Here is a 13,607-nt window from a genome sequence, read left to right as displayed (position 1 = left end):
TATGTTACCCGCTATTATTATACAGTATATTATATGTCACCTACTATTATTATATAGTATATTATATGTCACCCACTATTATTATACAGTGTATATTATATGTCACCCACTATTATTATATAGTTTATTATATGTCACCTACTATTAATATACAGTATATTATATGTCACCAACTATTATTATACAGTGTATATTATATGTCACCTACTATTATTATACAGTATATTATGTCACCCACTATTATTATACAGTGTGTATTATATGTCACCCACTATTATTATACAGTGTATATTATATGTCACCCACTATTATTATACAGTATATTATATGTCACCCACTATTATTATACAGTGTATATTATATGTCACCCACTATTATTATACAGTATATTATATGTCACCTACTATTATTTAGGGGTGTGCACCGGGCACTTTTCGTGTTTTGGATTCTGATTAGCTTGAGGTTTTGGGTTCTGATTTGTTTTGCCAAAACACCTGACGAAAGGTTTTGATTCTGATTTAGGGTTTTGGGTTCTGATTTATTTTTAAAAATGCATAAAAAGCACTAAAATCCAGTTTTTTGTTTTTTTTACACTCCTACGCTATTATTAACCTCAATAACATTCAATAACAATCATTTCCACTAATTTCCAGTCTATTCTGAACACCTCACACCTCATAATATTCTTTTTAGTCCAAAACGTTGCACCGAGGTAGCTTTCTGGACTGCGTAGTGGAGTGGCCCCGGTACCCAATTTGGTACCGGGGCCACAATATCTCCTCCAACTGGTCTGAATTCCACTGCACAGATGGCTGCTCCTCCATCCTCTGCAGCATATAGAGGGTGGAGTTCTAGCGCGTCAATACCTCTTGTTTTCGATCATGACAGTGCATTTTAATTATTTTTGGATTTGCCCCCAACACTGAATGTAGTTTAATATCTGATACGCATCTATCTGGACTGCGTAGTGGAGTGGCCCCGGTACCCAATTTGGTACCGGGGCCACAATATATCACCCTTAACAGGTCTGAATTCCACTGCACAGATGGCGGACACCGGATGGACGTCTAAAACCAACATGGATGTTAAGACCACAGTTCCTCTTTTTTGGGACTGCACAAACAATTAACGTAGTAATATAAATGGAAGTTACTATTTTTTTGAACTACAGAAAGAAAGAACGTAGTAATAAAAATGGCAGTTACTCTTTTTTGGAACTACAGAAAGAATGAACGTAGTAAATGTTATATAGATTGCAGTACCTATTCTCTTGCACTGCTTAAAAATTGAACGTATTAAATGTAATATAGATTGCAGTACCTATTCTCTGGAACTGCTTAAACAATGAACGTAGTAAATGTAATATAGATTGCAGTACCTATTCTTTAGAACTGCTTAAATATTATTTTTTTTTATTAATTTTGTATAATTTTTAAAATATTTTTTTTTTAGTAATTTTTAAGAGATTTTAATAATTATTAAATTTGTATGGACTTAGCACAACAAAGCACAGGACTAAAGCACCACTGGACTCAGCAGGACAGACACTGGCCAAAGCACCACTGGACTCAGCAGGACAGAGCACAGGACAAAAGCACCACTGGACTCAGCAGGACAGAGCACAGGACAAAAGCACCACTGGACTCAGCAAGGACAGAGCACTGGACACAGGCATAAAGCACCACTGGACTCAGCAAGGACAGAGCACTGGACACAGGCATAAAGCACCACTGGACTCAGAAAGGACAGAGCACTGGACACAGGCATAAAGCACCACTGGACTCAGAAAGGACAGAGCACTGATCACGCAGGAGCACCACTACCCTACACACCCTCCCTCTTCCCTGATGTCGGGCGAAATGAAGATGGCGGCCGCAAGGTGAGTATTTATGACATCCGAGTATCGCGAGATCTGACGCGAGACTTGGATGTCATAGCCTCGTTTCGGATTCCTTTGGCGGCCGGAAGTACCCGAACAGTGCTCGGATCCCGTCGGATCCGAGACAGATCCGGGTATTGGCGCCAAATTCAAATCTGAAACCGAGGCTCTGACTCATAATCCCGTTGTCGGATCTCGCGATACTCGGATCCTATAAATTCCCCGCTAGTCGCCGCCATCTTCACTCGGGCATTGATCAGGGTAAAGGGGGGGTGTGTTAGGTGGTCCTCTGTCCTGCTATATCTCGTGCTGTTCAGTTCAGTGCTGTGCTGTGCTGTGCTGTGCTCAGTCCAGTGGTGCTGTGTCCTGTGCTCTGTCCTTCTGAGGTCAGTGGTGCTGCTGGGTCCTGTGCTGTGTCCTGTTCAGTCCAGTGGTGCTGTGTCCTGTGCTTTGTGCTTCTAAGGGCATAGTTATTTCCCCATTATTCCCAAGTTTTTTTTAAAAAAAAAAAAAGTTATAAAAAAAATAAAAATAATTTTTTTTTAAAAAAAATATAATTATAACCAAATTTGCAAAACCAATCCAGCAGTATAAGCCCATTGGTACTGCAATATTACCAAGTTCACACATTCAGCAGTAAAAGTCCAGTGGTACTGCAATATTACAAAGTTCACACATTCTGCAGTATCAGTCCAGTGGTGCTGTGTCCTGTGCTCTGTCCTGCTGAGTTCCGTAGTGCTGCTGGGTCCTGTGCTGTGTCCTGTTCAGTCCAGTGGTGCTGTGTCCTGTGCTCTGTGCTTCTAAGGGCATAGTTATTTCCCTATTATTCCCAAGTTTTTAAAAAATAAAAAAAAAGTTATAAAAAATAAAATAAAAAATAAAAAATAAATAAATAAATAATTATAACCAAATTTGCAAAACCAATCCAGCAGTATAAGCCCATTGGTACTGCAATATTACCAAGTTCACACATTCTGCAGTATCTTGTGCTACATATAATGGAGACCAAAAATTTGGAGGATAAAGTAGGGAAAGATCAAGACCCACTTCCTCCTAATGCTGAAGCTGCTGCCACTAGTCATGACATAGACGATGAAATGCCATCAACGTCGTCTTCCAAGCCCGATGCCCAATCTCCTAGTACAGGGCATGTAAAATCCAAAAAGCCCAAGTTCTCAAAAAAGAGCAAAAAGAGAAACTTAAAATCATCTGAGGAGAAACGTAAAGTTGCCAATATGCCATTTACGACACGGAGTGGCAAGGAACGGCTTAGGCCCTGGCCCGTGTTCATGACTAGTGGTTCAGCTTCACCCACGGATCTTAGCCCTCCTCCTCCTCCCCCCCCCCTATAAAAAATTGAAGAGTTATGCTGTCAGCAACAAAACAGCAAACAACTCTGCCTTCTAAAGAGAAATTATCACAAATCCCCAATGCGAGTCCAAGGGTGTTGGTGGTTGTCAAGCCTGACCTTCCCATCACTGTACGGGAAGAGGTGGCTCGGGAGGAGCCTATTGATGATGTAGCTGGCGCTGTGGAGGAACTTGATGATGAGGATGGTGATGTGGTTATTGTAAATGAGGCACCAGGGGGGGAAACAGCTGATGTCCATGGGATGAAAAAGCCCATCGTCATGCCTGGTCAGAAGACCAAAAAATGCACCTCTTCGGTCTGGAGTTATTTTTATCCAAATCCAGACAACCAATGTATGGCCATATGTAGCTTATGTAAAGCTCAAATAAGCAGGGGTAAGGATCTTGCCCACCTAGGAACATCCTCCCTTATACGTCACCTGAATAACCTTCATAGTTCAGTGGTTAGTTCAGGAACTGGGGCTAGGACCCTCATCGGTACAGGGACACCTAAATCCCGTGGTCCAGTTGGATACACACCAGCAACACCCTCCTCGTCAACTTCCTCCACAATCTCCATCAGATTCAGTCCTGCAGCCCAAGTCAGCAGCCAGACTGAGTCCTCCTCAATACGGGATTCATCCGAGGAATCCTGCAGCGGTACGCCTACTACTGCCACTGCTGCTGTTGCTGCTGTTAGTCGGTCATCTTCCCAGAGGGGAAGTCGTAATACCGCTAGTCTTTCACAAAACAATTGACCGTCCAACAGTCGTTTGCCATGACCACAAAATACGATAGTAGTCACCCTATTGCAAAGCGTATAACTGCGGCTGTAACTGCAATGTTGGTGTTAGACGTGCGCCCGGTGTCCGCCATCAGTGGAGTGGGATTTAGAGGGTTGATGGAGGTTCAGGCTGTTGCAGAAGCAGCTGGAGAAAGTGAGGGAGGAGCTGGTAAGCCATTGCGATTACACCAAGCATGTAGCTCTTGTGGATGTAGCCCTTCGTACGCTTTGCCAGGATCCGAGGGTGGTCACTCTTTTAAAGTCAGAGGAATACATTCTGGCCACCGTGCTCGATCCTCGGTTTAAAGCGTATGTTGTGTCTCTGTTTCCGGCGGACACAAGTCTACAGCGGTGCAAAGACCTGCTGGTCAGGAGATTGTCCTCTGAAGAGGACCGTGACATGCCAACAGCTCCACCCTCATTTTCTTCCACATCTATGGCTGCGAGGAAAAAGCTCAGTTTTCCCAAAAGAGGCGCTGGCGGGGATGCTGATAACATCTGGTCCGGACTGAAGGACCTGCCAACCATTGCAGACATGTCTACTCTCGCTGCATTGGATGCTGTCACAATAGAAAAAATTGTGGATGATTACTTTGCTGACACCATCCAAGTAGACATGTCAGACAGTCCATATTGTTACTGGCAGGAAAAAAAGGCAGTTTGGAAGCCCCTGTACAAACTGGCTCTATTTTACCTGAGTTGTCCCCCCTCCAGTGTGTACTCGGAAAGAGTTTTTAGTGCAGCGGGGAACCTGGTCAGTGAGCGGCGAAGGAGGTTGCTTCCTCATAACGTTGAAAAAATGATGTTTATAAAAATGAATAATCAATTCCTCAATGAAGTACAGCACTGCCCTCCAGATAGTACAGAGGGACCTGTGGTTGTGGAGTCCAGCGGAGACGAATTGATAATGTGTGATGAGGAGGAAGTACACACTGTAGGGGGAGAGGAATCAGAGGTTGAGGATGAGGACGACATCTTGCCTCAGTAGAGCCTGTTTAGTCTGTACAGGGAGAGATGAATAGCTTTTTTGGTGTGGGGGCCCAAACAAACAATCATTTCAGCCAAAGTTGTTTGGTAGGCCCTGTCGCTGAAATGATTGGTTTGTTAAAGTGTGCATGTCCTATTTCAACAACATAAGGGTGGGTGTGAGGGCCCAAGGACAATTCCATCTTGGAACTTTTTTTTTTGCATTATATGACCAATCAACAGTCGTTTGCCACGTTCAAAAAGTAAAACCAAATTTAAACAAATTCAAGAAATTAAACCAAAAGTAAAATGCCCTGTCATAATTTAAAACAAGAGGTATTGACGTGCTCTAAAACTACTGTATTGTTGTTTATATTTTATAAACACTACACTTGAAAGCTTGAGTCTTTCAATGAAAAAGTAACTGTCCATTGCACGAATATTTGCAACAGGGACAATTTTAGGGTTAAGAAAGTCAACTAATAACACTTCGACGCTGTCTGTCTTTATAAACACTACACTTGGAAGTTGGAGGAGGTATTGTGGCCCCGGCACCAAATTTACTACCGGGGCCACTCCACTGTGCAGTCCATATTTAGGTGTATCAGATATTAAACAACGGTGACAGTTGATGCCCAATTTTTTAATTATATTGTTGGCGCTGTAAAAAATTGTGTTCCGGGCACACCACACTACGCAGTCCATACCCTTTTTTGGTGGAATTCTGACCCGTGGAGGGTTTTTTAATTATATTGTGGCCTCGGTACCAAATTGTGTACCGGGGCCACCACACTACGCAGTCAAGATAGATAGATAGATGCGTATCATAGATAAAGTACATTCAGTGGTGTGGGGCAAATTGAAAAATATTCAAAATGCACTGACATTATCAAAAACAAGAGGTTTTCACACGCTGAAACTCCAACATGTATATGATGGAGAGGATGGAGGAGCAGCCGTATGTGCAGTGTAATGCAGACCTGTTGAAGGTTTTTTATATATTTTATTGTCGTGCCCAGTGCCCACTACTCTACGCAGTCCAGATACTATTTTTGGGTGTAATTCTGACCTGTTGAAGGTTTTCTATATATTATATTGTGGTGGCCAGTGGCCAGTCCTCTATGCAGTCCAGATACTATTTTTGGGTGTAATGCAGACCTGTTGAAGGTTTTCTATATATTATATTGTGGTGGCCAGTGGCCAGTCCTCTATGCAGTCCAGATGCTATTTTTGGGTGTAATGCAGACCTGTTGAAGGTTTTCTATATATTATATTGTGGTGGCCAGTGGCCAGTCCTCTACGCAGTCCAGATACTATTTTTGGGTGTAATTCAGACCTGTTGAAGGTTTTCTATATATTTTTTATTGTGGTGCCCAGTGCCCACTACTCTACGCAGTCCAGATACTATTTTTGGGTGTAATTCTGACCTGTTGAAGGTTTTCTATATATTATATTGTGGTGGCCAGTGGCCAGTCCTCTATGCAGTCCAGATACTATTTTTGGGTGTAATTCTGACCTGTTGAAGGTTTTCTATATATTATATTGTGGTGGCCAGTGGCCAGTGGCCAGTCCTCTATGCAGTCCAGATACTATTTTTGGGTGTAATGCAGACCTGTTGACGGTTTTCTATATATTTTTTATTGTGGTGCCCAGTGCCCGCCACTCTACGCAGTCCAGATACTATTTTTGGGTGTAATTCTGACCTGTTGAAGGTTTTATATATATTATATTGTGGTGGCCAGTGGCCAGTCCTCTACGCAGTCCAGATACTATTTTTGGGTGTAATTCAGACCTGTTGAAGGTTTTCTATATATTTTTTATTGTGGTGCCCGGTGCCCACTACTCTACGCAGTCCAGATACTATTTTTGGGTGTAATTCAGACCTGTTGAAGGTTTTCTATATATTATATTGTGGTGGCCAGTGGCCAGTCCTCTACGCAGTCCAGATACTATTTTTGGGTGTAATTCAGACCAGTTGATGGGTTTTTAATTGTATTGTGGGGAACACTCCTCTACGCAGTCCAGAAAGATACCTCGTTGCAACGTTTTGTATTTAAAAAAAAATAATTATTGTGAGGTGTTAGGTGTTCAGAATAGCCTTTAAATTAGTGGAAATTATTGTTATTGAATGTTATTGAGGTTAATAATAGCGTAGGAGTGAAAATAAGCCCAAAAACTTGATTTTTACACTTTTTAGTTTTTTTTCAAAAAAATCCGAATCCAAAACCTTAAATCCGAACCAAAACGTTTCGGCAGGTGTTTTGCAAACCAAATCCGAACCCAAAACATTGAGAAAATCCGGATCCAAAACACAAAACACGAGACCTCAAAAGTCGCCGGTGCACATCCCTACTATTATTATACAGTATATTATATGTCACCCACTATTATTAAACAGTGTATATTATATTATATGTCACCCACTATTATTATACAGTGTATATTATATGTCGCCCACTATTATTATACAGTATATTATATGACACTTACTATTATTATACAGTGTATATTATATGTCGCCCACTATTATTATACAGTATATTATATGTCACCCACTATTATTATACAGTGTATTATATATGTCACTCACTATTATTAAACAGTATATTATATGTCACCTACTATTATTATATAGTATATTATATGTCACCTACTATTATTATATACAGTATATTATATGTCACCTACTATTATTATACAGTATATTATATGTCACCTACTATTATTATACAGTGTATTATATATGTCACTCACTATTATTAAACAGTATATTATATGTCACCTACTATTATTATATAGTATATTATATGTCACCAACTATTATTATATACAGTATATTATATGTCACCTACTATTATTATACAGTATATTATATGTCACCCACTATTATTATACAGTATATTATATATGTCACTCACTATTATTATATACAGTATATTATATGTCACCTACTATTATTATACAGTATATTATATGTCACCCACTATTATTATACAGTATATTATATGTCACCCACTATTATTATACAGTGTATTATATATGTCACTCACTATTATTAAACAGTATATTATATGTCACCCACACTTATTACATAGTGTATATTATATGACACTTACTATTAATATATAGTGTATTATATATGTCACTCACTGCTATTATACCGTATATACTATATCAGTGTATACACTGGTATACACATTGTATACTATGTCACCCACTATTATTACACAGTATTATTATCACACACATTGTATTTCTACACACATGGCTTTCTGTCACACGCTATATTATTACACATGGCTATCTGTCATTCTATATTTTTACACTCGGCTGTTTGTCACACACATTATAATACACATGGCAATGTGTCACACACTACATATTACACACAAGTTATAGTCACACACTTTTATTACAGTGTGTATACAGTATATTGCTGCACTTGTGGTATTTGCTGTAACGTTTTCTGTTCTCTCCTCTTGGTAGGAATTAAGTACACATGAGCAGGGGATATACGAAACACTGGCGTAAGTGAAATATCATCTTTAGTCTATATATTGTACTAACATTTTACACTGCTGTTTGTTCATTCACATAAATCCCTGCCCCAGTAGAGCTAACAATCTAATTTCCTCATCTAGAGCCAATTTGCAGCCAAACAACATACAAGTGTTTTTATTTACTGTGGGTGGAACTGGATGCAACATACAAGCTCCGCAGATAGCACCCTGGTTTGAATCGAACCCTCGACCCCATTGTTGCAAGGTAACAATACTAGCGCAGTGCCACCCTAATACAGGGCATGCTGAATCCATGTCTGTATGTGCTGTTGGCATGTTCTTTGTAGGATTATTTAGTGCTATTTGCTGTGATGAGTAAATATGGTGATGGCAGCTCCCAGCAATAGTATTACAGGCTCGCTGCCTGTATGAGATCACAGTGGTGTGACAAGGGCAGTGTGATGCTTTGCCTGACCCATATCTCCCATCAGCCACTTTACACTCTCTGTCCACTATTATTATACAGATTATTAGTGTATTGTGCTCCTCCTCCAGTTTATAATTAAATCTGACAATGCCAGCACTTGCTATTGCTTGTTTTATACTGTGTGTTTCATGTAGAAATTATATTTGCGTAATGTTTGTACAGCTGAACATGTCATGTTTTTACACTGTTTTACTATGTGCAGTATATAAATGCTGTCTCTGTGGGATTGTAATGTATAATATAAATGAGGATGTGTAGTATTTTGTTATTAGAAGAGTTGAATGTTTATTTTCTGTTTGTTGAGGTTTATTGTAAAATCATTGTTGACTTTTTACATGCTGAATATGTTTATTATTTCTATTGCTTCTCTGCTATGTGACTGTAGATACTGTGCTGTGATACAATTTGCTGCCATATGATACCTAGTGTTGCTTTGTGATGCCACCAGTAGTATTCTTATGGCCTAGTCTGCTTTATATCCTACAGCGGAGAATAAGCTTTAACGAGAGCAGCCACATTCTGCATCCTGTGACCTCCTCTGCACAATGCATGGAGGTCAGGTGACAGGCAGCACATCCAATCAGAGGTGGAGGAAGGAGTGCAGTGTATTTAGCTCCACATGGTCTTTCTCCATGCTCTGTAGGCTCCAGATATGCGGCCTTGAAGTGTATCAGGTTGGCCATTACTGATATGCACTATATCAGGGTACCTCTGCCCCCCTCATGTTTACAATCCACGTGCCCCCTACTATCTATACATTTTTACTAAGTAATTTCTGATCTGATGTGTGTAAATTTAGGGTGGGGCCACGTGAGAGCTTATTGTGCTGCATTTTTTCCACCCGGGAGAAACAGATTTTCTTTTAAACATTCCTTTTAAATGTTGTGTCTTGTCGGTGGCCTCAATTTCTGTTTCTGGGCTCTTTGTTAAGAAATATCCTGCATCATAGCGGCTGCCTTATCCACCATGGGTGCTATAAAGAGGGTGGGGTGGTGTGGTAACACATTTTATTGTACTTATTTACTGTGTGATACTTTATACTGCCATGTGGTGCTACCTGTGCTTCGTTGTGATATATTGTACTTTGTTGTGTAGCTTTACATAGCCAAGGTCTTTACAAGCATGGTTGTTGATCACTGTTCCTGAAGCTGAACTGGCGAACACAGGTTTTTTTTTATCACTAATACTTAAAGACGCAATACCACCTAGTAAAAGACTTTACTAACCCATAAACAGAGCCTTGGGGGCCGCTGTTTTTCACCTTTAAATGGCAGTATATGTAAGCAGAAGACAAGCTACAATCTGTTGTAAACATAGAGTAGATAATATGCATATAAAAACCACCTAGAAAGAGACTGAAATAGACGGTGTATTGTTCCTTATACTACTAGAATAATATATATGATTATATAATCATTATCCTTTATTTCTAAAGCCCCAACATATCACTCAGTGCTGTACCTTGAGCAATCATGATATAAATAAATTGCAAACAATGATATGGAACAAAAAAGTAAAGAAGCTATATCTTATAATGTAAGCCTTAGTTGTAGTGCTACTGCTGCATACTGTCCACATCATTTATACGTAGAGTACTACTGCCATCTACTGTCTGAAGTTATTATTGAGTTATAGCCACACTGAAGAATGTATATAAGAATGTGGAAGGAGGGAGGGTGCTTTGGAATCTGTCAGTTGGATGGAGAGACATTGTTCAGTGTCCTCAATGTGAAGATTGTCTTTGGAGTGACGTGGGATGCAACCTAGGTTAGCATAGTGATCCAGAGTATTGTAAAACCTCATTAATCAAAGTTGAGTAAAATAATTTCTCTATTCTTTTATCCATATATTTTGTGTCGTTTGTCATAGCTGATGATGATGATGAGGATGCTTCTTTGCTAGTATTTCACGATCTTAATAACCTGATAAACTGTTTCCTCTGTCCAGACTCCCATCCCACCACGACCTCTCTATTGTCGTCAACAACACCACCATCTCCTCTGTCACCCAACTCCGCTGCCTGGGGGTCACCCTCGACTCCTCTCTCTCTTTTGCCCCCCACATTCATTCCCTTGCCCAAGTCTGTCGCTTCCAACTACGCAACATCTCCCGCATCCGTCCCTTTCTCTCTTAGGATGCCACCAAGACTATCATACACGCACTCATCATCTCCCGCCTGGATTACTGCAACCTCCTCCTCACCGGCCTCCCCCACTCCCGTCTCTCCCCCCTCCGCTCTATACTCAACGAGGCCGCAAGACTCATCTTCCTCTCACGCCGCTCCTCCTCTGCCTCCCCTCTCTGCCTCACCCTACACTGGCTTCCCTTCCCCTACAGAATCCTCTTCAAACTCCTCACCACCACCTACAAGGCTCTCTCCCACTCTACTGCCCCCTATATCTCTAACATCCTCTCCAATCACACTCCTGCCCGCTCCCTGCGCTCAGCCAATGATCGCCGCCTCTACTCCACTCTGATCACCTCTTCCCATTCCAGAATCCAAGACTTTTCCCGTGCTGCCCCCCTTCACTGGAATGACCTCCCTCGTTCCATCCGTCTCTCTCCTACTCTGTGCTCCTTCAAACGTGCACTGAAAACCCACCTCTTCCTCAAAGCCTACCAACCATCTGTATAACCCCTTCACCTCCTCCACTCGCCCTCGCCCCTTGCCTCATCTGGCTCCCCTTGTGCCTGTTCTGTTTTCCCTCCCTTAGGATGTAAGCTCACATGAGCAGGGCCCCCTTCCCTCCTGTCTCCCTACCTGTTCTTTTGCTCCATGTTTACTGCATCAACCAGCCTGGAGTTTCTGAAGTACAGGTATTTTTTTGTTTATTGTTTTGTACCGTTTCACCCTGTATAGTGTGTATAGTGTATAGTGTACTGTTTGTATGGTGTACGGCGCTGCGGAAATCTTGTGGCGCCTAACAAATAAAGGATAATAATAATAATAATAATAATAATAATAATAATAATCACATTTTAAATTGATCTCCCCCTTCAATGCTACATGGTTTTACCTTACTTGCTTACTTTTGCTTAACTTTGCTTAATGAATTAGGCCCATATGTATTAAGAAATTCATGTAATGTGAGACAACTTCCAAAGACGTGTCTGGACGAGTAAATGTGTTTAAAGACTGAAAGTGCCTTATGATCCCTGGTTAGGGAGTCAATGTAATGCATAATTGGGAAAGTAGTGAAACTGCTCCCTTGAAGATGCTTTATGAAGGGATTGAATGTTAGAGAAGAGCTGGATTTAATTAAACCAGCACAGATTAAACATTCTGGAGAAGCTCCTGGAGTTCATTGACTGAAATCCACCCGAGTCAGCCTAGGGGAAAAATAGGTAGCCTTTAATTCTCGCCAAGGGTAAATATTGAGACATAAGGTTATGAGTCAATATAACAGAGCTCCTTCCTGAGGAGACTGAGATAATTAAGATGCAGGTGTAGAGGAGAGAACATAAACTTTTCAATCGCAGCCTGATGGCAGTTGGGTATTTCCAAAGATCCATATTGAGGTCTCTGATTTGGCATGCAGAGCTGACTAGTGGTGCACTATTTAGGAGGCCTGATAGTACTTAATTAAGCTGGATACACCCATTCCCTTCAGTTAGTGAATATACATAGTTTCAGCCCTTATTCTCAGGCCAGTAGACTACCAGAGAAAGGACCAAATGTTTTCCTGCATTAGCCAAAGAGTGGAACTGCGGAAGCCGTTTGTAAGGACTCTAAAGTAATATAAAAGTGTATGGAGGAAGGACATCTTTATGGTATAAATATATACTAGCCAGGGAAATTAAAATTTGCTCCAGGTGTCCGGATCGCTACTCAAATGCCAAGAGAGCTGAACAAATAGAGGTCTTTATATGTAGTAGAAAGTGTTATACCCAAGTACTCCATGGTAGACTTGAAACAAGAAGAGTCAAAATTCAGCTTCAGTCATTTCACCAACAGCTTTGGCAATGCAATATTGAGGGCATGCTATCACTATTTAAATAATCTGAGGCAGGAGTGGGCAACTGGCAGAGAGTTTTTACATTAAGGCCGCTTGCTGATGTTAGCAGGTGTGCACCGTGGCATTAGGTAAAAGGGCAGAGTGTGCCAGCCTCATTCAGAAATGCTGCCACGCATAGCGCGGTGTGACATATCCTTCTTCATAAAGTGCACATGCCAAGTTTCATTGTCTTTTCTGCAGGGAGTACCTCTTTTTTCACAAACCATACATGCCAGGTGTATTTATCTACGTATTGCACACCGTGCTAACTTGTAAATGACGATCACGCTGTAAAAATGTTTTCATGTTCTTTCAACATGTAACATATGATCAGCTTATTATACTTATATAATATTCAGCACTGAGGTATGTACTTTCAGTATAGAACAACAGAAAAATGAGCTTGCAATATGCATCCTTCAATTTAGCAACCACAGGCATCTACATTGTAGGTTAATCCCCCTAGTACTTTACTGTAATCTTGTCTCCACAAAGTAACTTTTTCTGATTCACTAGAACATCACAACATTACAGCATAACAGATGTTTACTTCAGAAATCCTTTGTTATTCTTCATCGGCTCCTGCCTTCTGCTGGTTTATAAGGCTGGTTTATGATCCCTGCTACTTTAGTTTTGGAAAGGGTTCA

General features: G+C 40.7%; 1 long non-coding RNA gene across 1 annotated transcript; it reads left to right on the top strand.

Moving 5' to 3' along the window:
* The first annotated feature begins 1,503 nt into the window (after positions 1–1,503).
* Positions 1,504–8,738, top strand: LOC142103701 (uncharacterized). The gene is made up of 3 exons (XR_012679426.1): positions 1,504–1,879; positions 8,465–8,505; positions 8,620–8,738. It is a non-coding gene; the product is annotated as an uncharacterized LOC142103701 (long non-coding RNA).
* The last annotated feature ends 4,869 nt before the right edge of the window (positions 8,739–13,607 follow it).

Source organism: Mixophyes fleayi, chromosome 10, assembly GCF_038048845.1.
Source record: "Mixophyes fleayi isolate aMixFle1 chromosome 10, aMixFle1.hap1, whole genome shotgun sequence".
NCBI lineage: Eukaryota > Metazoa > Chordata > Amphibia > Anura > Limnodynastidae > Mixophyes > Mixophyes fleayi.
Note: the sequence above shows the minus strand (reverse complement) of the source record. Positions and strands in the feature narration are given on the sequence as shown.